Genomic DNA, 23560 nt, shown 5'->3' with positions numbered 1-23560 from the left:
ATATGCAGGTTTCACCTTATATGTAATTCAAGAGTGGCTGAGCACAGCACTCAGATACAAGTCTGGGGGTGGCTTGCATGCTAGAGGCTGGGGTGAGTGGCAGGGTGTCAGCTCACATAGCAAAGCAGGGCATAGTGAACACCAGGCTGGAGAATTACAGGGGCCACAATGATCCAACAGTCTAGATTGTACCCTGGGGGATATCACAGAAGGGGATTATATGCTCCCCACCTTCTATTCCCTACAGTGAGTTCCCCCATGGTACAGGGATGTGGCCATTTGTCTTGAACTCCATTTGAAATTCACTCACTGGTAACATTTGGTTTTTTGTTGTTATGTTGACTCAACCAGCAAACACGCTGCTGAATTCATCATGGTTAAACACATGCACCAAAGCAGCTTCAGTGTTTAGCAAGCACAAATCATCAGTTCTTTCTTCATCTAATTTCACTCTAAAATAATCTCCCCTTGGTTGCAACCATGAAGAACAAAAGCCAGCTTTGCTCCCAGGCTTAGGGGGAGCATGCTGTGCAGTGCTAACACAGGCTGGCACAGCGTGACCGGACTGCTCATTTGAGAGGAGTATTTTTCTGCTAATCATTTTACTTGTGCTCATTGCCTTCTCAAATGAAAGAAGTAGAGAAAACTACTTCACTAGCTGTACTGTCTCTGTGTTAGGGTTCTGGAGGGTTTTTGCACAAAGGCAAAAATATGCTTTAGGATCTAGCTTGAAAGGAGAAAGTTTATTTAATTGTGACGCTTAACCCACACATTGATCAGAATGATTCAAGTCAATTAAATCTCTATATCAAAGATCCAGAAGAAAGGGACATTTGCTAGCTAGAGATTTCCTGTCCCAAGGGTCTGTCTTCACTGCAGAGTAAACTTCAGTTATCTACACTCGAGTTACTTCTCTTGAGTTAGTCAAGCTCAAGTGAGAACAGCCACACTGCAAAACTCCCAAGGTGTTGTGTCCATACTGGTGCTGAATTCACTTGTGTGAAGCACATCCCATGGTTCTTTGCATGGAACTGCTCTATGAATTCTCTGCCACTAAATTGTGGGAAAACTTGTGTCTCTTTTCTGGGCATATAGGGGGAATTGTGGGAAGACACTGAAGGACTAGCAGCGCTCAGTTGGAACTGGCCTGCATCCAAACTGCAGAACAGTTGTATTAGCAGCTGATGACCTGCGTTAATGCAGTTGTGGCCTATCCCCCTCTGATGGGCCAGCCAACTTGAATTAAGGCACCAGTGCACTTGCGTTAAGGGGTTTCGTGTGTGGAAAGGACTTAAGTTAGGGGCAATGCTCAAGTTATAACTCAAATTAATTTTGCAATGAAGAGAAGCCCTAAGATAATGCCCCCTGGAAAACAAAATACTTTTCAGCTAAAGACTACACAGCTTGGTGATTCCCACCCCCCTCCATGGTATTCACTGGTTTCTTGTGTGCTTTTGAGTTTCACATACGCTATCTAGAAGCTGCGCAAGTGGCTCTGACTTTAGCTATGTACGTTTCTATGCCCACAGCTTACAGTACATCCCTCTCATTGAGCTGGTTGAAAAGTTGTCACCACTTCCTGGAAGTGCTGATACTGTCTTGAAAATAACAAAATGAAGAGAACCCAGTCCACAGCTTATATGGACATGCTAAAAACACCCTTTCCTAAACGGTGAAAGGATCAATAAGTATAAGCCTTTCAGAAACTTGTATGTTCCTTTCCCATGTAGCTGAAGCATGTTATCTGAAAGAAACATTAATTTTGTAATCTAGAATGAAGAAGTTTGTGTTTAAGAAGACCGCGGAACTTCATCATGCACTGTTTCTGCACAGATGATTAGGAGTTCCAGTGTAAATTCTGCTAAACCAAACTTTCCCAGATTGCAAAGCTATAGTTTAATTAATAATCATTACTTAAGTCAGAAGCCTCAGATTTCATGACTAGGGCTGATTAAACAGCTTTGACACCAAACGTTCACCGCCACTGCCACATCGAGCATCCAATTAAGCTGCAGTGGGGAAAAAAAAGCTTGTTGCAAATCGACACTGACACTTATTTGCGGTTGGTTGTCACACTTGTGCAAAGTCATGCTGGCCCCTTGCATTTGTTTCTTTTTGCTTGTTTGTTTTTAGTCCTTTATTTTAATAGCCTCCGAGTTGTATTTGAGGACAACCATCACATCCACTACTAGTCAGTCTTAATAGAGTCTTTCTCCTTCCCACTGCAGACGTTACTGTCCAACTGATCTACCCCAAATCTGTGATCCAGGTCTGAAGACCCAAAGCCCTGAAGGGCCTGAGCGTAGTTAGACAGACATAAGAATAAAACAGTACCATGTGTGTCTGGAAGTAAAGAGACTCATGGAAAGGATCTGAACTCAAAGGGTAAAAACCAAACAAGGTGAACACAATGTTCAAAGCACAAGATTCAGGGGTTTTTTTGGGTGGAGGGGAAATCACACCCTAATCGATTTGGGGGGTTATTGTGTGGGGTTTGGGGTTCTCTTCATGGACAGTTCAATGTTTACATGATCATAGCATGTGTCCAAGGGTGGGGGGAGGGAAAAAAAAATTAGTTTAATTAAGGTCGTGTTGGAAGGATTGCCGTTTAAGCAATCCCCAAAGATAAAGGAAGTCTCCAATTAAGCCAAGATCCACCTCCATGCCAAATGAGAACCATGCTACCCAAGCTCACTCAGGCTCCATAATTACACAATGCACTCACTGTCACACCTAACAGGGAACAGTTCACAGGACCACTTTAAAAAATCATATGTTTTTATTTGTTTTTGATCAGGGTCTTGGCCAAATTGATCTACTTAATGGAGCCAGCTTAAACTCAGAATTTCTCTTCTGTGGGAAATTCCAGCATTTTGAAATTTGTTTTCATTCAGATTTGGAATAATAATAATAAACCCACCACTAGAAATTTCCCTTGAAGCAAAATATGTAAAAAAAAAAATGTCAGTCAAAATATTCCATTCCAATAGGGTCAAAATTGATCAACCTTATCCAAATGTTTTTTCCCCACCTAAATGAAATTGTCAAAATCAACACGTTCTCACAGAAAGTTTTGATTTTGACAGAATGGCATCCTCTGACATAAAAACTCCAAACCAATCCATTGTGAGGTTCTCAGCCAGCTCGGCTAATTAACAAAGAACTGGAACCACTCAAGGACAGAACAAGAAAAACCAAACAAACCCCCTCCCCAGTTCAGAGAAGCTATGGAACCTTTCCATTGCTTTGCCAGCATCGCTGAGCCCAAATGCAAAGGTCAGAAATTGAGCCCAGAACAAGAAGAGTTGATAGAATGTAATTCTGAGCTCCTTCCCTTTCTCCTAGCATTTAAAATAGAAGACCCTGAAGTCCACCCAAATCCATTTGTGAATGAGGCGAGGCCACAGTTCATTGAATTAAAGTGGGGAGGAATTGAGGAAATAAGATCACGGGAGATCGCTGAATTCAGAACTTGGTCAGTAAAGAGGTCTGCACTCCAGTCCAGCATCAACCATGTGGGCTTTTAGCACATTCAGTTTGGTGTAGCCAAAGCTTTGTAACAGGTTCTCAGGCGCTGGCCCACGCATGCAGTGTTCACGGCAAGACTGGGGCCTTATTCATTAATTTGTGAATCAGTTTAAAAATGCAGATACCAATGAGTGCAAGTACTACCTAGCTAGACAACTGGAGAGCTGGTTACTGTGTAACTTGCAGAATTACAGTTGTGACAGCTGCCATCTTGGCCAACACACTGAGGGACTGATCTGGGGACCTCCAGAGCTAAAAGCACAAACCACTACAGTTTGAATGAGGGAGAGCCAAGCCCCCTTGCTGGGCTGGAACAGACTCTCTTCCTCTGTGGATCGGGTACAGCTGGGGAACTTGTAACACCCATTCACTAGTGTGACACACGCTTTTCATTTTGTGCCTATTTATGTCTAAGGAATAAATATGCTAGTGAAGGGAATCACGTGCTATGTGCTTTGTTTCTTATTTCAGAACCTCTTTGGGGGATTTTCCCCGCAGTGGCGTTCTTTCTAAGGAAAATAAAAAGAGTGGGGACGTATGGGCGGATGACAGGATGTCTGTCCTTAGGAGACTGGGTGACCTATCAATCGCACAGAAATAGCAACTCATTTCTATGGGATTTACGTTCAAACTCTCCAGGTACATCTACACTGCAATACAAGACCCACAGCACAGCTGCAGCTGGCCCGAGCCAGCTGACTTGGGCTTGCAGGGCCTGGATGCAGGGCTAAATCTTGCAGTGTAGACATTCGGGCTAGGGCTGGAGCTTGGGCTCTGAGACCCAACCCCCTCACCAGACTAAAGGGTCTGGGCCTGAACATCTACACTGCAGTTTTTTAGCCCCGCAGCCCAGGACAATTGATCCGGGTGCTGAGATTCAGAGCCACAGGTCTGTTATTGCAGTGTAGACATCTCTCGCAATTGTTAATTTCCCTTTTCTGTATGACTGGAATAAGTGTGTCTAACGCATCCATATGTTATGGCACTTATGGAAATGCTAACTGGCCAACACCACCGATAAGTGTTAGGAGTCTCTGCTGTCAATAGTGACTCTGTTCTTGAGTTTACCTGGGTTATCTGAACTCCAGGCAAAGCATCTCTAAATCCAGGCAGCTGGAGACATTGTTTGTTTTAGTGGCAAAGATGCAATAACACACAGTAGTTAATGCCACAGCCAAAAACAAACAAGTGACTTGGCCTTGAAAGAATCACCTTGTAGGAAGAGCTGAGTCATTGGTCTCTCCGATTGATTGCCGGGACAGAGTTAAAGGGACACAGTCAAGGTTCTAGGTCCAAAACATGCATTTAATTTAAAAGCAACGTTTCACTGCAGATACAGCACACGACAGAATTGCCCCCATTTTCTTCTCGGTTTAAGTGATTACTGCAGTGCAGAATTATCAGAAAAACACCACCACTCCTCCTCCTGTTCAGAGCACTTAAACACAGAGGCTCAAATTGTGGCTTAAAGCCAGAGCCTGCACTGGGTAATGCAGAGGGGCCACTCTGCAGTCGGATTCTCTCGGACACAGCCAGAATGCCTCCTGAGGAGTGCACGCTGCATGGGAAACTCACCCCCATGGATATACTTTTACTAACAGATTTCTACTGCTTTCTTGAACAAACCCTGTGAGATTTGCTCTCTTGGCTTAGACATTACAATTCATAGGGCTTGATATTTAAATGTCTGACAAACAGCGGGCCACCTGTTTCTAATTTTACAAATTGCTGTGGTTTTTTAAAATTATGACAATTTCTAAACACAGCCCGGTCTGGTGGGGTTACCGGACAGCTCTCCACGCTGGTCTGTGGGTGACCTGGCCTTAAGACACACCTTCAGAGGCCTTTGCTCTTAGAGGTGATTCTTTCTGCCACATCATGTGAGTGTTTTTAATATACTGCCAGGCCTAGCTCATGCACAGGTAGTGAATTGATGGCAGCCCTGAGAGAAGATGCGTGTTCTGCTCTATCTAGTCTAATTACTGTTAAGTGCCTTTGAAATATTATCACCTTAGGCCAAAGTGCTTAAACCTGGGGGGGTTAAATCCACTGAAGTAGAGATGTGGCCCGAGCACCTGCAGTTCCTGTCGACTCCAATGGGACTGGTGAATGCTCAGACCACTTGCATTTAGGTGCCTAACTGGATTTAAATGGCCTTACTTCAGGCAACTACGTTTGAAAAATTTGACTTTAACACCTATGTGCACAGCCCATTTGTTTGACCTGCCTTCTCTAATATAGAAATACATAGCAACAGGTATAGTTAACAAATGAAAACCCACAAAGAAAAAAACCGTGCCAAAACAAGACACGCCCCTGCACACTCTTCTTCCCCTGAGAGAGGATGAGAGAATAAACAACATGTCACAGATGTCGGTCACGCTGCTTAATGCACTATTGGAAGGTGCTCAGATACTACTCTGATGAGCATGGTATAAAAACCTGAATAGAACAGCGTAAACAACAATGGAGACCAAGTATCATGCCTACAGCCGGGTTTTAGGAGAGCGGTTTGGATGGGATAAGGAACAACCTGTGGCCCAAGATGTTGCAGTTTCGAAGGCTATGGACAAAAGTAGAGTTTTACAGGGGATGTGAGGAGTGAGACATTTCTCAGGGTCACATCAAGGGAAGTTTCTGGGCTAGAGGAGGTGGTGGAACCATTGTTCTTGCAAGCTAGCGATCCCAGTCGATGGCACAGAGGAAGAGCTGTCAGCCACCCTGTGAGGAGATTTCCAAAGGGGTGAAGGAGGAGCACCAGTGGTTGGAAGGGTAGTGTGCAGGCTGTGGGGAGCACTGCTCTTTGACATGGTCCCCACATCCCCTGGTTTACTTTCTCACACTGGCGACTGACTGGTGGGATCTTCTCCCTGTCCACACTGGGGCAACATCCTCCTCCGGGGAGCACAGTGCTGATGCAGGAACTGTGACTGTCTATGGTCCCTTTGGGAGGGGGACAGCTCCTCAAGCCTGCTCTCACGCCCTGCCCTCTGTGCATCTGGGAGGGCGATGCATTAAAACAGCAGAATGAAACCAAACACTGTAAGATCTCGGCTGAATGCCCAGCAGTTTTCCTGACAGGGAGGCAAGTCAGACTGCCAAAATGTCTCCTACATGGACTGGTGGGAGCCCTTCCCTTAAATCATTCGACACTACACCAAAATGGTTACTCTACCACGAAGAGCCACTCTGCATTAGTGGGGAGATGGACAAGATAACCCATTGGTGTTTCCCATTGCTCTAACATGAGCTTACTAAAACCTTACATAGATCCTTAGCAGGCTTGGTCCTGGTTTCATTCCACCAATCCCTCCAGGCAACAGAGGATGGCTATAAAAATTGAGAGGGCATGTGAGCAACAGCTCAGGAGCAGGGGAAGCCAAGGGACCCTGCCACTCAAAGCTTTGCTCTGGTGTCATCCTGTGCTGAAGCACTGCCACTAATGTGCCTGTCAGAAGAAGGGAATTTCGTAAACAGGAGAGGAGTCCAAGAAGAGAAGCAAAGCCTGGCATGTGATTACAGCTGTTCTGTCTCACCTTTACCATGAGGAGGGCATGCTACCCCCAGTAAGACTAAGCCATAGCATCAGCAGCCCTGATTTGCTTGTTTTCTTAACCCCTGTGCAACTGACTGGCTTCCTCGTTCCTGGGAAAGAAGAACATAAGAACGGCCCTACTGGGTCAGACCAAAGGTCCATCTAGCCCAGTATCCTGTCTTCCAACATTGGCCAGTGCCAGGTGTCCCAGAGGGAATGAACAGAATAGAAACATTAAATGATCTATCCCCTGTTGCTCATTCCCAGTTTCTGGCAAGCAAGCTAGGGACACCATTCCTGCCCATCCTGGCTAATAGCCATTGATGGACCTATCCTCCATGAACTTATCTAGTTCTTTTTTGAACTCTGTTATGGTCTTGGACTTCATAACATCCTCTGGCAAGGAGTTCCAAAGGTTGACTGTGCGTTGTGTGAAGAAATACTTCCTTTTATTTGTTTTAAACCTGCTGCCTATTAATTTCATTTGGTGACCCCTAGTTCTTGTGTTATGAGAAGTAGTAAACAACACTTCTTTATCTACTTTCTCTATACCAGTCATGATTTTATAGACCTCAATCATATCTCCCCTTAGCTGTCTCTTTTCCAAGCTGAAAAGTCCCAGGGCTGGTCCACACTACCCGCCTGATTCGGCGGGTAGAGATCGATCTTCTGGGATCGATTTATCGCGTCTCATCTGGACGCGATAGATCGATCCCAGAAGCGCTCCCCCGTCGACTGCGGAACTCCTGCTTGCCGAGAGGAGGAAGCGCTGTCGACGGGGGAGCCTGCCTGCGCCACGTGGACCCGAAGTAAGTAAATTTAGTTCGATCTAGGAAACATTGACTTCAGCTACGCTACTCTTGTAGCTGAAGTTGCGTTTCCTAGATCGATCCCCCGCCCCAGTGTGGACCTGCCCTCAGTCTTATTAATCTCTCCTCATATGGAAGCCGTTCCACACTCCTAATTATTTTTGTTGCCCTTTTCTGAGCCTTTTCCAATTCCAATATATCTTTTTTGAGATGGGGCACCCACATCTGCACGCAGTAGTCACAATGTGGGTGTACCATGGATTTATATAGAGGCAACATGATATTTTCTGTCCTATTATCTACCCCTTTCTTAATTATTCCCAGCATTCTGTTTGCTTTTTTGACTGCTGCTGCACATTGAGTGGATGTTTTCAGAGAACTATCCATAATGACTCCAAGATCTCTTTCTTGAGTGGTAACAACTAATTTAGACCCCATCATTTTATATGTATAGTTGGGATTTTGCTTTCTAATGTGCATTACTTGGCAGATGAAATTTAATGTTGATAAATGCAATTTTGTTGCCCAGTCACCCAGTTTTGAGAGATCCTTTTATGGCTCTTCACAGTCTGCCTGAGACTTAACTATCTTTAGTAATTTTGTATCATCTGCAAATTTTGCCACCTCACTGTTTACCCCTTTTTACAGATCATTTATGAATATGTTGACTAGGACTGGTTCCAGAACAGAACCCTGGGGGACACCACTATTTACCTCTCTCCATTCTGAAAGCTGACCATTTATACCTACCCTTTGTTTCCTATCTTTTAACCAGTTACCAATCCATGAGAGCACCTTCCCTCTTATCCTGTGGCAGCTTACTTTGCGTAAGGGCCTTTGGTGAGGGACCTTATCAAAGGCTTTCTGTAAATCTAAGTACACTATATCCACTGGATCCCCTTGGTTCCCCAAGGGCTTGTTGACCCCCTCAAAGAATTCTAGGAAGGGTGTTCATAGCAGGGAGACAAGAGCTGGCTGGGGTTCTTACCAGGAATGAGTCCTAGCCCGTCCCTCCTTTCCACTCCCACAGCAACTTCATTCACCCCTGAAGGAACGAACCACCAGGCCATCCAAGTCAGGGACTGGAAGGAGAAACTGGGCTGGCCAGCAGGACCCCAGAGGATGCATGGGCGGGAATGTGGGGGCAAGCCAGGGAGGTGAGTTGATCTCAGAGCACAGGCAATCAGAGCTCAGGAGGCAATCAGCCCAGGTGAGTGGGGTCAGATTGGGGTAATAGGCAGGACAGGTAAGGAAGGGTTGGGGGGGATTCGTCTATAAGGGGGAAGCAGGAATTGAAAGCAGGGGAGGGCCGGTTTTCTGTTCCGCAGCGTAACTTACTGCAGAGGAATATATAGCCGCGTACTCTGCAGTTCTGTGAGTGCTGGACCTCACCCCTGGGGGAGATACCGCTCCACAAAGCCACTAGCACACTGGTGGCAAAACCTCATGCTGAGGGTCACAGGCAGCCACCCAGAGCTCCTAACACAGCCTCGGCACAGTACTCAGCAATACAGCAGATGTTCTCTCCTGTGTGGCCCTCTGCCCCATAGCTATTTCATTGGGCAGCAGCTGAGAACCCTCATCACCTGCTACCATTTGCTCCAGGTGGCATCAGAGGGTTAACAGAGATTGGGTAGGAGACAGACCCAGAGTACAGCAGATACAACGGGAGGTTTCTGAACCAAGATGCAATGCAGGGTCAGGACCACAGTGCCTGTGCGAGCAAAGAAGAAGGTGCCCAGGACAGTGGGATGATTCAATAGGAGCAGCCCGGGGAAAGCTGTAGAGCAGAACCCTACTTTGTAAGGACTCTACGTCCCACATAGCAATGTGACCCCCTCCACCCAACGTTTGCTCCAATACAGCGAATTTGTCACTCGGGCTTCATCCATGGGGGAAGAGATGTCACCAATGGGGTCCAACCCCATCTGAGAAGTGCCCAGCCTGGTGTCACACACACTGCATGCACAAAACAAACCCAGTTCACACAGACATGATCAGCTTTCGGTGCAGAGCCACGCGCAGTCTCTGCTTCTTCAGAAGTGAGAGATGCTGCCACGATAAACTGATTTCCCTCCTTTTCTCTCTGGATCCCTGCCAGAATTCTTGTGTTTTTACATGAAGAAAATGAAGATAGGTTGATGGAAGCAAGTGGAGAGAGTAAGTTGTTTTACCACAGCCTGAAAAAGAGTCCGGACATACATCACAAAGCTCCCCAGAGTCCAGCTGAAATCAATGCAGTTGCACCCACTTACGCCAGGTGTGAATTTGGCCCGTGCTGTTTCATTCCAAATGAGCAAATCCTTTTGGCCTTACAGCCAGCTCCCAGGATTTGACACGGTTGGTGCAAAACTTGGATCAAATCTGAACAACTTTTCAGGAGATTTGCCTACATTATATTTTCAGTCAGTGTTTTATTGTTACTACAGCAGTAATACCAGAGGCACCAGCCGAGGTCAGGCCCCCATTGTGCTAGGCGCTGTACACACACTAAGTTTCTGACTCAGGGAGCTTCCAACCTAAACAGACAATGTGTGGGAGGGAAAACAAAGGCACAGATGGATAAAATAACTTAAGTCACACAGCTGCTCAGGGGCATATCAGTGAAAAGAACCCAGATCTCCTGGCTATCAGGTCAGTGCCCTATCCACTAGGTCACACAGTCTTTCTATCTATAGCCATGCACACAGGCTTTAGTATCAATATTATGGGCCAGATTCCAACATCTTTACTCACATTCAGTAGGACCTTACTCTATAAGTAGTCCCACTGGCATCAATGGGACTACTCACGGAGTAAGGTGCTACTAAACAACAGTAAAGGTATCCAAATCTGGGCTTATTTTAGCCAACTCAAAGGACACATGGATCCCAGGGGCCCCTTCTTCAAATACCCCAGTTAAAATGTTAGAGACAAGGGATTGTTAGCAACACACACTATTTTAACTGGGATTAGCAGCTTCACCAGCGGGGCAGCTTTCAAGCAGAAAGTGCTTCATGCTTAAGACGTCTATTATTCCTCAGCTGTATGCCTGTAACCTGGGTACCATGGATATGGCTAGAGATCTCTTCCCATCCATCCCACTCCCTGCTATAGGACACCCATTGTCTCCCAATACAGACATGCCATAATACACAATGGGTTTGACTTGGATTAGCAGCCTCCCATTTTGCACCTGTAATTATCTGCGGATGCAGCCAATGTTATTTAGACATCCTGCTATCGCATTGTGCCCGGGAGTGAGGCCGTTAGCTGGATGGCTACACATTACCACTGGCACCCCCAAATAATTTCCAGGGCAAAATGGGAGGTGACTCAGGCTGAGGCCCTTTTCAAAGCCAGGCCTCGTCCGAAAACCACACTAGGAGCAATCAAAGGGAGAACGACCTAGCAGTATACTAATTAAGGCCTGATGAAGAACTTGCCATTTGCCAGGAGACAGTTCATTTGTTCTGGTGAACTTCCCTGTGACACACAGCCCAGTTTCCCACATGGCTGAGGTTTGTTGCAGCAGGTTATCTTCTAATTATGTTTGCAATTGCTTCCTTTGCATTATCCCTGTACTCCCAGGTAGTCCTATTTATTACAGCACAAGGGCAGCTTACCTCTCCACCACCAGGTGCAGCTGTTGCCTCAGTTCCCACATTGGAGACTATCCCCTTGAGGTTGGTTGGGTAATTTGGTCAAAACTCTCTCCTCCAACATAAACAGGCTCCACAGGAAACAGAGAGCTTCAGCAGAACAAGTTGTCCTTCACCCTCCCTGGGCCATTGTCTCCTCTTATCAGGGCAGCATTCAGGCTACAGTTTCCTGTCTAAGTCCTTCCCCTTGGTTGCAGGGCCTGCACACCACCACCAAGCCCACCTCCTCCCTCTCCCACAGGTTCCTGCCCCAGATCATGAGGCAGCTCTCCACTCCACTCAAAAGCCACCCTGCTTCACTCTTCCCCAGGGGATTTCCTGTGTATTCTCTTAGGCCCTCTTCTTAGCCTTTTCCCAGGCATCTTCAGCCAAGCCCCTCCAGGGCTCCTTTCTCAGTGGGGCACTACTGGTGATCTTTAACACAGAGTGTGATAACATTTGAACCTCTCCTACAAGCTGCTACTCTGTCTCCAACTCTCCCCTCTCACTATTCCTGCTTCCCCTTATTTCCTGCTTCCCCTTCCCAGCTGGCCATGTTGCAGCTTAACAATTGGGGAACTACAAGTCCCAGAACTCCCATGGCCTGTGTGGAAACTAGTCACAGATCAGAGCTGGAACCTGAGCTCTCCTTGAAGTCTGGCTGGCTTACCCCTGTGGCTTACCCTGGCTGGCTGAATGACTACTCCAGTATGTAACCATGTTGAAGGCTCGCCTCTCCTTTTTATCCTCGTAGACACTGCATATGGACAGGCAATGTCTGGGGGCCAATTTATGCCCTTGGTTATGTGCATACAGCCCTTGGTGACAATGCATGCAGATGGTGGAGGACAGAATTGGGTCCTGCACTCACATTATTTGTATTTCAGTAGCATCTGGAAGTTCCATCAAGGAGATTGGAGTCCCATTGTGCTGGGTGCTAGGGAGTCCCTACCTTGAAGTGCTTGCAGTCTAGGACAAAGGGCGGAAGAAAGGAAGTATTAATACCTGGCTTTACAAATGTGGAATGAGGCTCAGAGAAATACTGGGATTTACCCAACGGGTTTGTGGCAAAGTGAAAACTGAACCCAGATCTCCCATTCCAGTGTCTTAACCAAAAGAACATCCTTCCTCCCTACATAGATGTTTAATTACTTTCTGTACGATGTGTGAAGATAAACAATGGTGCCTACAGGAAATTAAACACTATGCACTGTGGCAAAGGAATTGTTTGCACTCACTGCATCCCAATGCCAAACAAATCAAGGTCAGGAAAGACCCCTTCATTTACACCTTTTACAAATGGGGGATTTCTGAATGATGCAAAGCTATCAGAGCATGATAAAAAGTAAAGCAATGCAAGTAAACCAGATGGGCCAGGATGTGGGAGAACTTACAGCAGATGGCACTAAAATATTAAACTAACATTTCCTTATGTTCAAAGCTCAGCCACAGATTACTGCTGATTACAGAGTCAGTCTATTTCAAACATGGCGATGACAAACGAGTCCCAGATTGTTAAATCGTTCTACCAAACGTCTCCCTTCCTCCGAAACCACCTCACGAGCAACGCATGTGCTTTCGACACAAGGGATGTGTTAATGTTATTCCAGCAAGGTTCCTTCTAACAAAAACACTCCTGATAAATAGAACTCCCAGGCATCTATTGAAAAACAAATTCATTGTGAAGCTGCAAAAATCTGCTTCGCCATGGCAACAGCCCTAGGTAGACACAGACTTTAAAATAATAATAATAATAATAATAATAATAAAAAACCCCAACCCTGACAAAGGTTTGTTTCCATTCTTTTTAAATGCCTCTGCATGATATTTTTGGGAAATGTGGAGCTATAACTGAAATTTCACTCGGGTGGAAACAGTCACTGCCTGCTCTATTGAGTACAGGCTATTGAGGGGTCTTTCATAATGTTATCACTGAAACAAATTATTCTGATAGGTTCGCTGTGGCTCATAATACAGCAACAGGGAGTCTGGGGCTCCCCTGCAAAGATTAATGGAGGAGTTCCTTGCTTCTCTTATCTCCTGAAAGCACGTGGCAGGGTGCCTCTTTTGCCACTGTGCTTGACGAGGGATGGTTCAAGTGAGGGCTTTACAGGGCATGAACAGCAATTAATTGTTCAGCACAAACAGAAGCCATATTATGAGCTCTGTGGGCCGTTTATGGCTGTTACCGTACAACTGCTTGCAAAGAAATAAATGGTGCTTAGCTACTGAGACGGTAGGCGTATTGCTCATTTCTGTGATGAGATGGAAATCCTACAGAGATGGGTGCTGGGCTTATCATAGACTCAGCAGCTGATCCACTGCATAGAATATGATCTGGCTCTCGTTCTCCACTGCCTTGGTGCCTCCATCTGCCAAAGTCTACACAATGAAGCCACCTGAGCCCGGGGCAGGGAGGGGCTGTTCTGCAGGAGGGGACCCAGCAGGGCACAGGCCAGACTGCTCGCGGGCAAAAAAAGTCATATCCCTGGGAATAAATACATGAAGGCTATGGAGCCCATCCAAGGCCCACTGAAGTCTGTCTATGGTACTTATATGACCCCCATTACCACAGTATCTGAGCGCCTTACAATCTGTAATAGATTTATCCTTATCACACCCCCATGTCGAAAGGAAGTGCTATCACCCCATTTTACAAACAGAACGAAAGCAAGAGACCGACTTACCCAAGGTGTCCCAGGTAACCTGTGACTAGGTTGACCAGACAGCAAGTGTGAAAAATTGGGACTGGGGGTTGGGAGTAATAGGCATCTATATAAGAAAAAGCCCCAAATATCGGGACTGTCCCTATAAAATTTGGGCATCTGGTCACCCTCCCTGTGAGGGAGCCAGGAATTGAACCCAGGTCTTCTAATCCTTAGGCAGGCAAGGTAGTCACTAGACCACCCCTCCTCTGTGAGGAAGAGAATCCTTCCATTGATTTTAATAATGTGTTCGTTCATCTATCTGGAGTGGCCAGGTATGAAGTGGGAGAACCCATGCGCAGAAGTCTAGGATAGGACATAGAGATTAAGGAAAAGTTACATGCATAGGACTCAAAATAAGATTATTATTTTTTAGAACAATAGAGTAAACCTCTGTTTTGTTTGCCTTTAGTATAAAAATAAAAGGGCAGATAGTTGATTTTATAACATGAACAGCCATAGGGAGTGGGGTTAAGAGAAGCTGAGGTGTTGTCTAACAAATGGGTAAATGCAGAGGACTCAATTTCCAGCTGAAGTTACATATGGCGTCAGATTCTGCCCTCAGTTACAACTGTGGCAACCCCATTAAAACCCATGGAGTAACTGAGGATAGAATTTGACACCAGGTCTGTATACATTGTCATTCAGCACTTGCTCATATTTATAAGCATTGTGTGGTTTTCACCGTAGATCTCACCAATGCCAGAATTCTTGACAATAACAATACTGTGCATTTTACTGGGCTTGTATATATGGCGGCAAGATGCAATCTTCAGCGGGTGGGAGAGAATCAACTGGAGAGCATGGTAACAAGTTGTGCTTTAACTGTTCCTTGTAGGCAGAAACCAAAAGGTACCTTGTAAGAATGAATGGAGGCCTGCTTGAAATGGGACTACATCAACACAAACTAGGTACCTCCTACTTCATGCCAACAGGGTCTACGTGGGGCAGTTAGAGCACTCCATATTGGCATGCTCTACAATTCACAACCTCATGCCATCACATAGACAAGTCCTATTTTCAAAGCACAGAAGGGACATTAAGTAATAACTCTACACAACATCCCAGAGAAGTAGGTGCGTAAGTATTATTATCCCCATTTTACAGATGGGGAAAACAGAGAGAAAGGCAAAGTGATTTACCCAAAGCAAGGCAATGGCAGGGCTTGGACTAGGACTCAGGAACGCTGGCCCCTTGGAAGGCATGAGACTGACTTCATAGCACTCAAAGTCAATGTTGGGGGCGGGAGGGGGGGAAGAGAAACATAGAAAAGAAACATTTCTTTTTCCAGAGACTGATGGCTTCCCAGCTGTGCCACCCCAGCTATGATCCAGATTAATGGACAATGTTCAAGGGAACAGTACATGACACACTTACAGGTGAGACAAAGGTGCACCACCAAGGCCTGATTTAGCAAAACACTTAATCATATGCTTAATGTGCTAGAGAGCAGTAGATCAAGTCTGTTATATCCATCCCCAAATAGTTCCTCTGCCCTTCCCTGACATACACTCCTCCTTGTTTGAGAGGGGTTTTTTAATTAATGGGAATACAAGAGCTGGACAGAAAGCCACTGATCTGACTGGCCTTCTTTCTGATTTGCTTCAGTTCAGCCTTGGCTTGATTGCAGATGCCCAGGGTGCTCACGCAGGCCTTTTTCCATAGCCAATAGGACTTTTCTTAATCGGCATATAAGCCTATTTAAATCAGTTACTGGGCCTGATCCTCAGCGGGTTCCACAGAAATCAAGAGCGCTTTGCCAGTTCACGCCAGCTGTGGATCTAGCCCTGCCTGTTGTTCAGTTTTTCCTGGTATATTGAAATCTGAGATGCTGCAAGCCAGGATTTTCTTAGAACAAACCAGAGACTCTAGGTTACAGTTACAGCGAGAAGTTACATGTCAGTGGTTCTCTCTGTTTGGCTTAATATAAAATATTGAGTATAAATAAAGGTTTGGTATGAATGGGTAGACTGCAGTTTCAGTATTAAAAAACTGAAAGTCAGCTGAGCTGGCAGCCATCTTCATCTATTTGTTTTGCAAAAGGAAAGGGAGGGAAATAATAATGTAGCCAGTGATTGTATGACGCTGACCAGAGCGCATGTGATCAAATGAGTGTGTGCCACTGTCATGGGGTAACTCACTGCTCAGATCACCTCCTGCTGGCCATCCTGGGAATTAGCTCTGCCCGCTTCCTCTCTTCCTCCAGTGGCATCATCTCCCATCCTGTCTCAGTCTGCAGCCCTTCTCTTTGTGACTTGGCCCTCCAGCCAGGTCACTAAAGTCCTCCCCTTCTGGGAAGTCTCAGTCTTTCCAGATCTGCTGGCTGGCTGGAGTCCCCGATGTTCTTTGCCACTCCCCAGTGGCTGGTGGGGAACTCAGGCCCACCCTCTACACTGGGTTCCAGCCCAGGAACCCTAAAACAAGCAGCCACAGTCCCCATGCAGTCCTACCTTTTCTTGCTGTTTCCCTGGGCTTCTTCCTAAATCACTAGCTCCTACCCTCTCTGGGTTTGCCAGCCTTCAACACCCTCCCCTAAGAGAGTGGCTACAGCCTACTTCCCTACAGCCTTTCCTAGCAGCAGCCCAGCTTTATACAGGCCCCACCTGTTCCTGCACAGGTGAGTCTGTCCCTCTAATTGGAGCTTTCTTCTTGGCCTTCAATCTACTAGGTTATTTGGCCCATCTGGCCTCCATTAACCCCTCCCACTCCTGTGTGGAATGCACACCCCATCACAGCCACACAGAGAAATCAAATCTTATGATCTTTGACAAAAGCTAGCAGGGCCTCTCCATGGTGAATGAAATGGCAATATCTCCTATCTTACAAGAGATGACTGTTAGACATGGTAAAATGGAAATGAGAAATGACTGGCCATTTTCATCATTACCACTGGATGGCAATAGACATTAAATAGAGACTTTGAATTGGCACTGTACAACCCACACATCTATCTGTTGTGATCCACAGTACTTTTTTGGGGGGTGCACCGGTGCAGGGAGAGGGGAGAGAAAGAGTGATTATAGGGTACCAAGCAAACACACACAGATCCTCTGAAGGTATGATACACAGCAAACTCACAGTAATGTAGTCAGTCAGTGAGGCTCTGAGCATTTCAAGTAAAATGCTGTGATTTCACATTGACTCACTCCAGAAGCTATACAATCTGTGCATTTATTCCATGGAGCATCAATTCAAAATCAATTTGCATTTCCATGTTCAGAGCCAGAATTAATCCAGTCGAATCAGTGTAACAGAATGCCCGTTTAGTCCTGTAAACTGATATCATTATGGACATTGGTACTTTGTACACACTACACAATAAGGATAAGTTGCAAAATACATGAATGTTTATATATGAAGCTAAATGGTTGATGACTGACAGTTCTTGGCCTACATCTGCCCTGACAGTAACTAACTAGAGTCAGGGAACAATCTGAACTATAGTATGGACATAAATTCATGCTCAATGACATCACTGACTTTACTGCCCACAAGGATGAACTTTGCCTTATAATTTTTTCTTGCAGTTGATAAAGTTCCAATATTATAGACTTTGAGTATCGAAAGCTATTGTTCTGGCTACACAATGCTTTTTATTACAGCCCCCTGTTCACTTCTAATTATTTTGCAGAATATCTCCTTTAAGGCTGAAATTTTGTAGGCTTGGTCTCCCAGCCCAAAGATAAATACTGTAGAAGGTTTTAGGCTAACCCATTTAGCCCCTTGTGAATTCTCCAAGTGAGAAACAAACGTACTGTTCACAGGTTGGAAAAACAGACATGAACAGCACTTCTTAAGGGACCATTTAATTAGATACAGTGACGGGTGCATTAATCCCTCAGACAGAAAAGCATTATTGGCCAGATCCCAGCATCGCTAACCCCAAGAGTTCAAAAATCATGAGTCAGCCTCCCAACAGTCTTGAGATTGGCTTAAAAATAATGAGATCTTAAAAAAAAATACTTTTTTATTTATCTTTGTCATAGTCTTTGGGGTTCACATTTTCAATCATTGCTCCACAACTCTGGGGGTTAAAAGCTTATTTTATTTTTCATGGATGCTAATATTCTCAGCTAATCACATGCGTTCCGGGCTTTAAGAAGAGCGCTAAATATTGCAAGACTACCAGTGCAATTGTGAGTTAGCAACATTGGGATCCTCAGCTGGTGTAAACTAGCATAGCTTTACTGAAGTCAATGGAGCTACAGCGATTTATGCCTGCTGAGGATCTGGCCCGTATTTCTGCATAAAGAGGCCTGATCCTGTGAGGTGCTGAACGCCCTCTACTCCCATAGAATCATAGAATATCAGGGTTGGAAGGGACCTCAGGAGGTCATCTAGTCCAACCCCCTGCTCAAAGCAGGACCAATCCCCAACTAAATCATCCCAGCCAGGGCTTTGTCAAGCCTGACCTTAAAACCTCTAAGGAAGGAGATTCCACCACCTCCCTAGGTAACCCATTCCAGTGCTTCACCACCCTCCTGGTGAAAAAGTTTTTCCTAATATCCAACCTAAACCTCCCCCACTGCAACTTGAGACCTTAGTGGGCTGCATACGTTTATTGGCACTTGTAGATATATCAGAGAGTTCTCTGGAGTGTCTGCCCAGGGAAATAGCAGCTATTGAAATACAGAGCTGAGCACATATGTATTGTTGGCTAAGCACTGACAAACAAGAATAAACTAGTTAGTAGCTGTCCCGGGTAGCAGGGCCGGCTCCAGGCACCAGTGAAGGAAGTAGGTGCCTGGGGCGGCCAATAGAAAGGGGCAGCACTCCGTCCATTATTGGGGCGGCACGTCCGGTCTGCGGCGGGAATTCGGCGGTGGGTCCTTCAGCAACTCAGTCTTCGGCGGCAGCTCAATTCCGCTTCAGTCTTCAGCGGCAATTCGGCGGCAAGCCCTTCACTCTCGTCCTCTTCGGCGGCACCTCAATGGGATTTTCTTTCTTTTTTTTCCCCACCACTGCTTGGGGCAGCAAAAAAGCTGGAGCTGGCCCTGCCGGGTAGGGAAAGTTTCCACCACCAACAATGAAGGGAATACAAGTGGCAAATGCTGACTTAATGGGAGACAAATGGGGAAATCCACTGGTGTCCCTAGGAATCCCATGTGAATCAAAAAGAGATATAGCCGTTGGTAGTGAACTGGCATCAGTTTAAGCAATGAAAGGTGGGGGGGAATTCATCAAGGGAAAATACACGCTGAAAATTGAGGAAAAACACATTGGGCCAAATTCATCCTGGGTGTAAGTCCACTGAGTTCAGTGAGGTTATAGCAGGGATGAGTTTGGCCTATGGAGTCACATTCTGCTCAAAGACACTCGTGCAATTCCTATGGAACTCAGTGGGAGATTTTTCTCTCTCTCTCCCTGACAGTAGAAACTGGCCCCGTATCAAGAGAGAATGCTGAAAACCTACAGTAGGAACAGCTTAGCAAAGCGTGAGTAAGTAATGAATAAAACCCTCCGGAAAAAACTATCACCACTAAGGAATATTTTAAAAAAACCCTCAGTGTTTACAGGGAAGAGATCTAGCCAGCTGTTTAATGCCATCCCTGGCATATCCCAGATTTGAACAAGTGCGTGTGTGGGGGGAAGGGGAACAGACAGAATTTATCCCAGCCACTCTTCCACTGGTGCAGAAATTCACTCGCCAATTCCTCAGTCCAGTACCCCCGCAGCCCAGAGGACCTAGAGCTTTATGAAGGGGGCAGCTGGGCACTCCTGTATCATAGCACCCATCTCACAAGGGCCCATCCCCTGTCAGAATGTCTTGGGCCAGCGGAACAATCCCTAGACGAGTGTTCTAGTGAGCATAAATTCAGACAGCCCTGTGACTGCTCTGATTTCCGCTGGAGCGTGGTGTGGCCCCAGGATTAGAGAAGGCAGAAAGATAGAATAGAGCCACTTCTGTGCTCTTGTCAGCTGGGCTGGGAATGAGCTCACTACAATGGAGGATTGAGCCCTCCAACTCTGAAGTATTAAAATATAAAATTAGGCGCTTTTTAAATACCAAATTTTGTTAATTTGTTACCCCCAAAATTAATAGCATCTCCCATTGCAAGCATTAGACCCGATCTTGCAGCCCCTCACTCACCTGAGTCAGTTTGCTGGGTTTGGTTCACTGTAATACAATAGGTTAATTTTTAAAGTGTTCCCCATAAATTCACCATACAGGTCCGTGGTAAGTCATGGAGTTAAAGCCCCTGCATGTGTATTTTACAAAGTGTGGGTATACCCTAAAAAGCTGCTCGGTAACATTGCTACTGTGGAGTTTCCATATTTGTTGTGTCACATTGATTTCCATATCAGACTTGCTCCATTTGCAAATAGAAAGGTGGTCCCTAACTGCCAGCCTCACAACTCAATCTGAGCTCTCTCAGTCAGGGTGGGTAACTTCCCTTTTAGACTTCACCAACAGTGGTGCAAACAGGTGGACAAGGGGAAAGGTCAGAGCTCCGGCAATCCTCAGCAGGCATAGAGTCCCTTTGGAATGACAGACAGCTGGGGTAGAGTAGAGCAGCCCCTAGGTGACCCTAACCTGTAGATAGGACCAGTCAGTCAGTCAGGGAGCTCCCATATCCACTCCCTCTCTGCTGCATCCTATGGAAGCAGCGAAGAGTCTGGGCCATTGTCTATTTAGAGGTGAAGCTCCCCAAGATCTTAACAGCAGACAATAAAAAGACAGATCCATTCTCCCTCACACGCCTTGTGAATTCAGCTATGCATTTGCACTGGAGGGAGACTAGAGACATTCCCCCCAACACTCCCAAGCAGATGTCCTGAAAAAGAATAAGGCAGAGTGATAGCGTGAATTAATGCACTAATCCGTCACTTTAACAGACCTCAGTTCAGACTTGACCAAGGCCATAAATTTGGTCATGCTATACTGCAGGGGTAGGCAACCTATGGCACGCGTGCCAAAGGTGGCACGCGAGCTGATTTTCAGTGACACTCACACTGCCCGGGTCCTGGCCACTGGTCCGGGGGGGCTCTGCATTTTAATTTAATTTTAAATGAAGCTTCTTAAACATTTTTAAAACCTTTACAATAGTTTATTTATATATTATAGACTTATAGAAAGAGACCTTCTAAAAATGTTAAAATGTATTACTGGCACGCGAAACCTTAAATTAGAGTGAATAAACGAAGACTCGGCACAGCACTTCTGAAAGGTTGCCGACCCCTGTGCTATAGGTTGGGTGCTTCCAATCGTGTCTCTATTGGACCTTTGTTCATAGCATAAAGGGCACCACACAATCTGGTTGTCTCTGTTTTAAAGGGTCCCTCGCAGCTCAAGCTGTTGCGGATCTGGATTCAAGTGCATTTGGCTGACCTGAGTAATGGGGAAGCCGCTTTGCCCCACATGCACCTGGTTGTAAAACACCCATCTTTAAGCAATGCCTCCCTTCCACAGGCACTAGGATTAGACTCCCATTTCAGTATGTTTTATTTAAGTAATTTCCTGCTCTCCCGACCCCCAGGTTAACTGCGGGAGCAGCATTACACTGATCTATCCTTAACATAGCAAAGGTCACCCTAACATAAGACCCTTGAGTGACAGGAATAACAGGCGAAGTGGAAGCTAGCCTGGAGGCCAAATCCTAAAATCTGAATTACTCATTACCGAATGATTCCTTTTTGATAATTACAGGCCAGGTCCTGAGGTTCTTGCTAAGGTTTTTACTCAGTCCTTAGTTAAATCCATCCCCTCTGTTGTGTGAGCTAAGAACCAACACTAGACTAAGACCTTTAGCATTTGGCCCGACAGCAGCAGCAGGAACATTTCCCAGGATCTGAGCATTAGCAAAATGAAATTGTACTTGCTCCATTCACAAGACTTGAGAGTGGCCACCACAAGCCAACTCATTATTATGGATGGAAGGGGTTCTAACAGCACCATGGATTCTTTCAGGCAGACTGTTCCAGCCATCAAAAAGCTATTTGTTCATCTGAACTATTTCCCCCCCCCAATCTGGTCGTCCCCCCGCCCCCATTCCTGTGGCCAACACAACTCATGGAAGAGCCTGACTTGGTGCTTCCGCTGCTGAGTTTGTGTAGGGTTAGCACAATTTCAGAGCGTACAGTAGAACCTCAAAGTAACGAACTGACTGGTCAACCTCATACCTCATTTAGAACCAGAAGCATGCAATCAGGCAGCAGCTGAGACAAAAAATAAAGCAAATACAGTACAGAACTGTGTTAAACGTAAACTACTAAAAAATAGAGGGAAAGTTTAAAAAAAGATTTGACAAGGTAAGGGACCTGTTTCTGTGCTTGTTTCACTTAAATTAAGATGGTTAAAAGCAGCATTTTTCTTTTACACAGTAAAGTTTCAAAGCTGTTTTAAGTCGATGTTCAGTTGCAAACTTTTGAAAGAACATCATAACATTTTGTTCAGAGTTAAGAACAACCTCCATTCCCGAGGTGTCCGTAACTCTGAGTTTCTACTGTATATTTGTTAATGGTTATTTATTTCTTCACCAGATCCCTGACTTATGAGTCAGACCTATGCTCATGGAGGTTATGCCAATGGGGCTGATCTTGGTATCTGAGTAAGGTCACTCACATGTATAAGTGTTGCAGAACCAGGCGTGTTGTTTCTATTGATATGTTTTAGTTTGTTGAGAATGAGGTCATGAAAACAAGCAGATATAAAATTAAGACTAAACTATGAAAAGTTCTGGTCTTACTGTCCTAATTTAGGGTAAATATCCAATGGGTTGTGTGGAGGTAAAGGATCTAAGAACCATCACTACCTCACCGCTTTCTGTTCCAGCTGCAAGGGGTGCTTCTCCGACCTGCCTTGGCTCATTAGAACAGTGAGCACTTCACACCTAATTGTGTTTTCAAAAATCCAACCGCAACCTTCTCTCAGAGGAGAGGAAAGGAGAAAGAAGGGAAGAACCCTTAACTGGTATGAGTCACACTGCTTAATGCGCTACTAGATGGTGCCCACACGACAGGGTTATGGGCACGATATATGACACTGGGTAGAGTAGAAAGGCAGTTTGACTACAGTCAGGACTGCAGGATTGGACCCAAATAAATTCTAATCAAAATGATATAAAGGCACAAGGGCCCAGGCCATGTCTACGCTACAAAATTAAATCGACAACTTACGTCGGCATACAGCCGCCACAGTAATTACATCGCTTGTGTGTGTCGACACTTCATTCCTGGTGTCGGCAGTGTGCATCCTCACCAGGAACACTTGTATCAATTGTACTGTCAGTGCAGGGCATTGTGGGATGGCTCCTGAAAGCCAGTAACAGTCGACATAAGCAACACAGTGTGTGTACACCGACACTGCATCGACCTAATTACATTGACCTTGACTCTTCGCCGCTCGTGGAGGTGGAGTTATTA

At 45.6% G+C, this 23560-nt stretch overlaps 1 protein-coding gene across 1 annotated transcript in view; it reads right to left on the bottom strand.

The window, feature by feature from the left end:
* RTN1 (reticulon 1) overlaps positions 1 to 23560 on the bottom strand; it is a 194392-nt gene that overhangs the window by 52827 nt on the left and 118005 nt on the right. The window lies entirely within an intron of this gene.

Source organism: Terrapene carolina, unplaced genomic scaffold (assembly GCF_002925995.2).
Source record: "Terrapene carolina triunguis isolate 2854851 unplaced genomic scaffold, T_m_triunguis-2.0 Scaffold189, whole genome shotgun sequence".
In the NCBI taxonomy this organism is placed as follows: domain Eukaryota; kingdom Metazoa; phylum Chordata; order Testudines; family Emydidae; genus Terrapene; species Terrapene triunguis.
The sequence above is the reverse complement of the archived record's forward strand: the minus strand, read 5'-3'. Positions and strand labels throughout refer to the sequence as shown.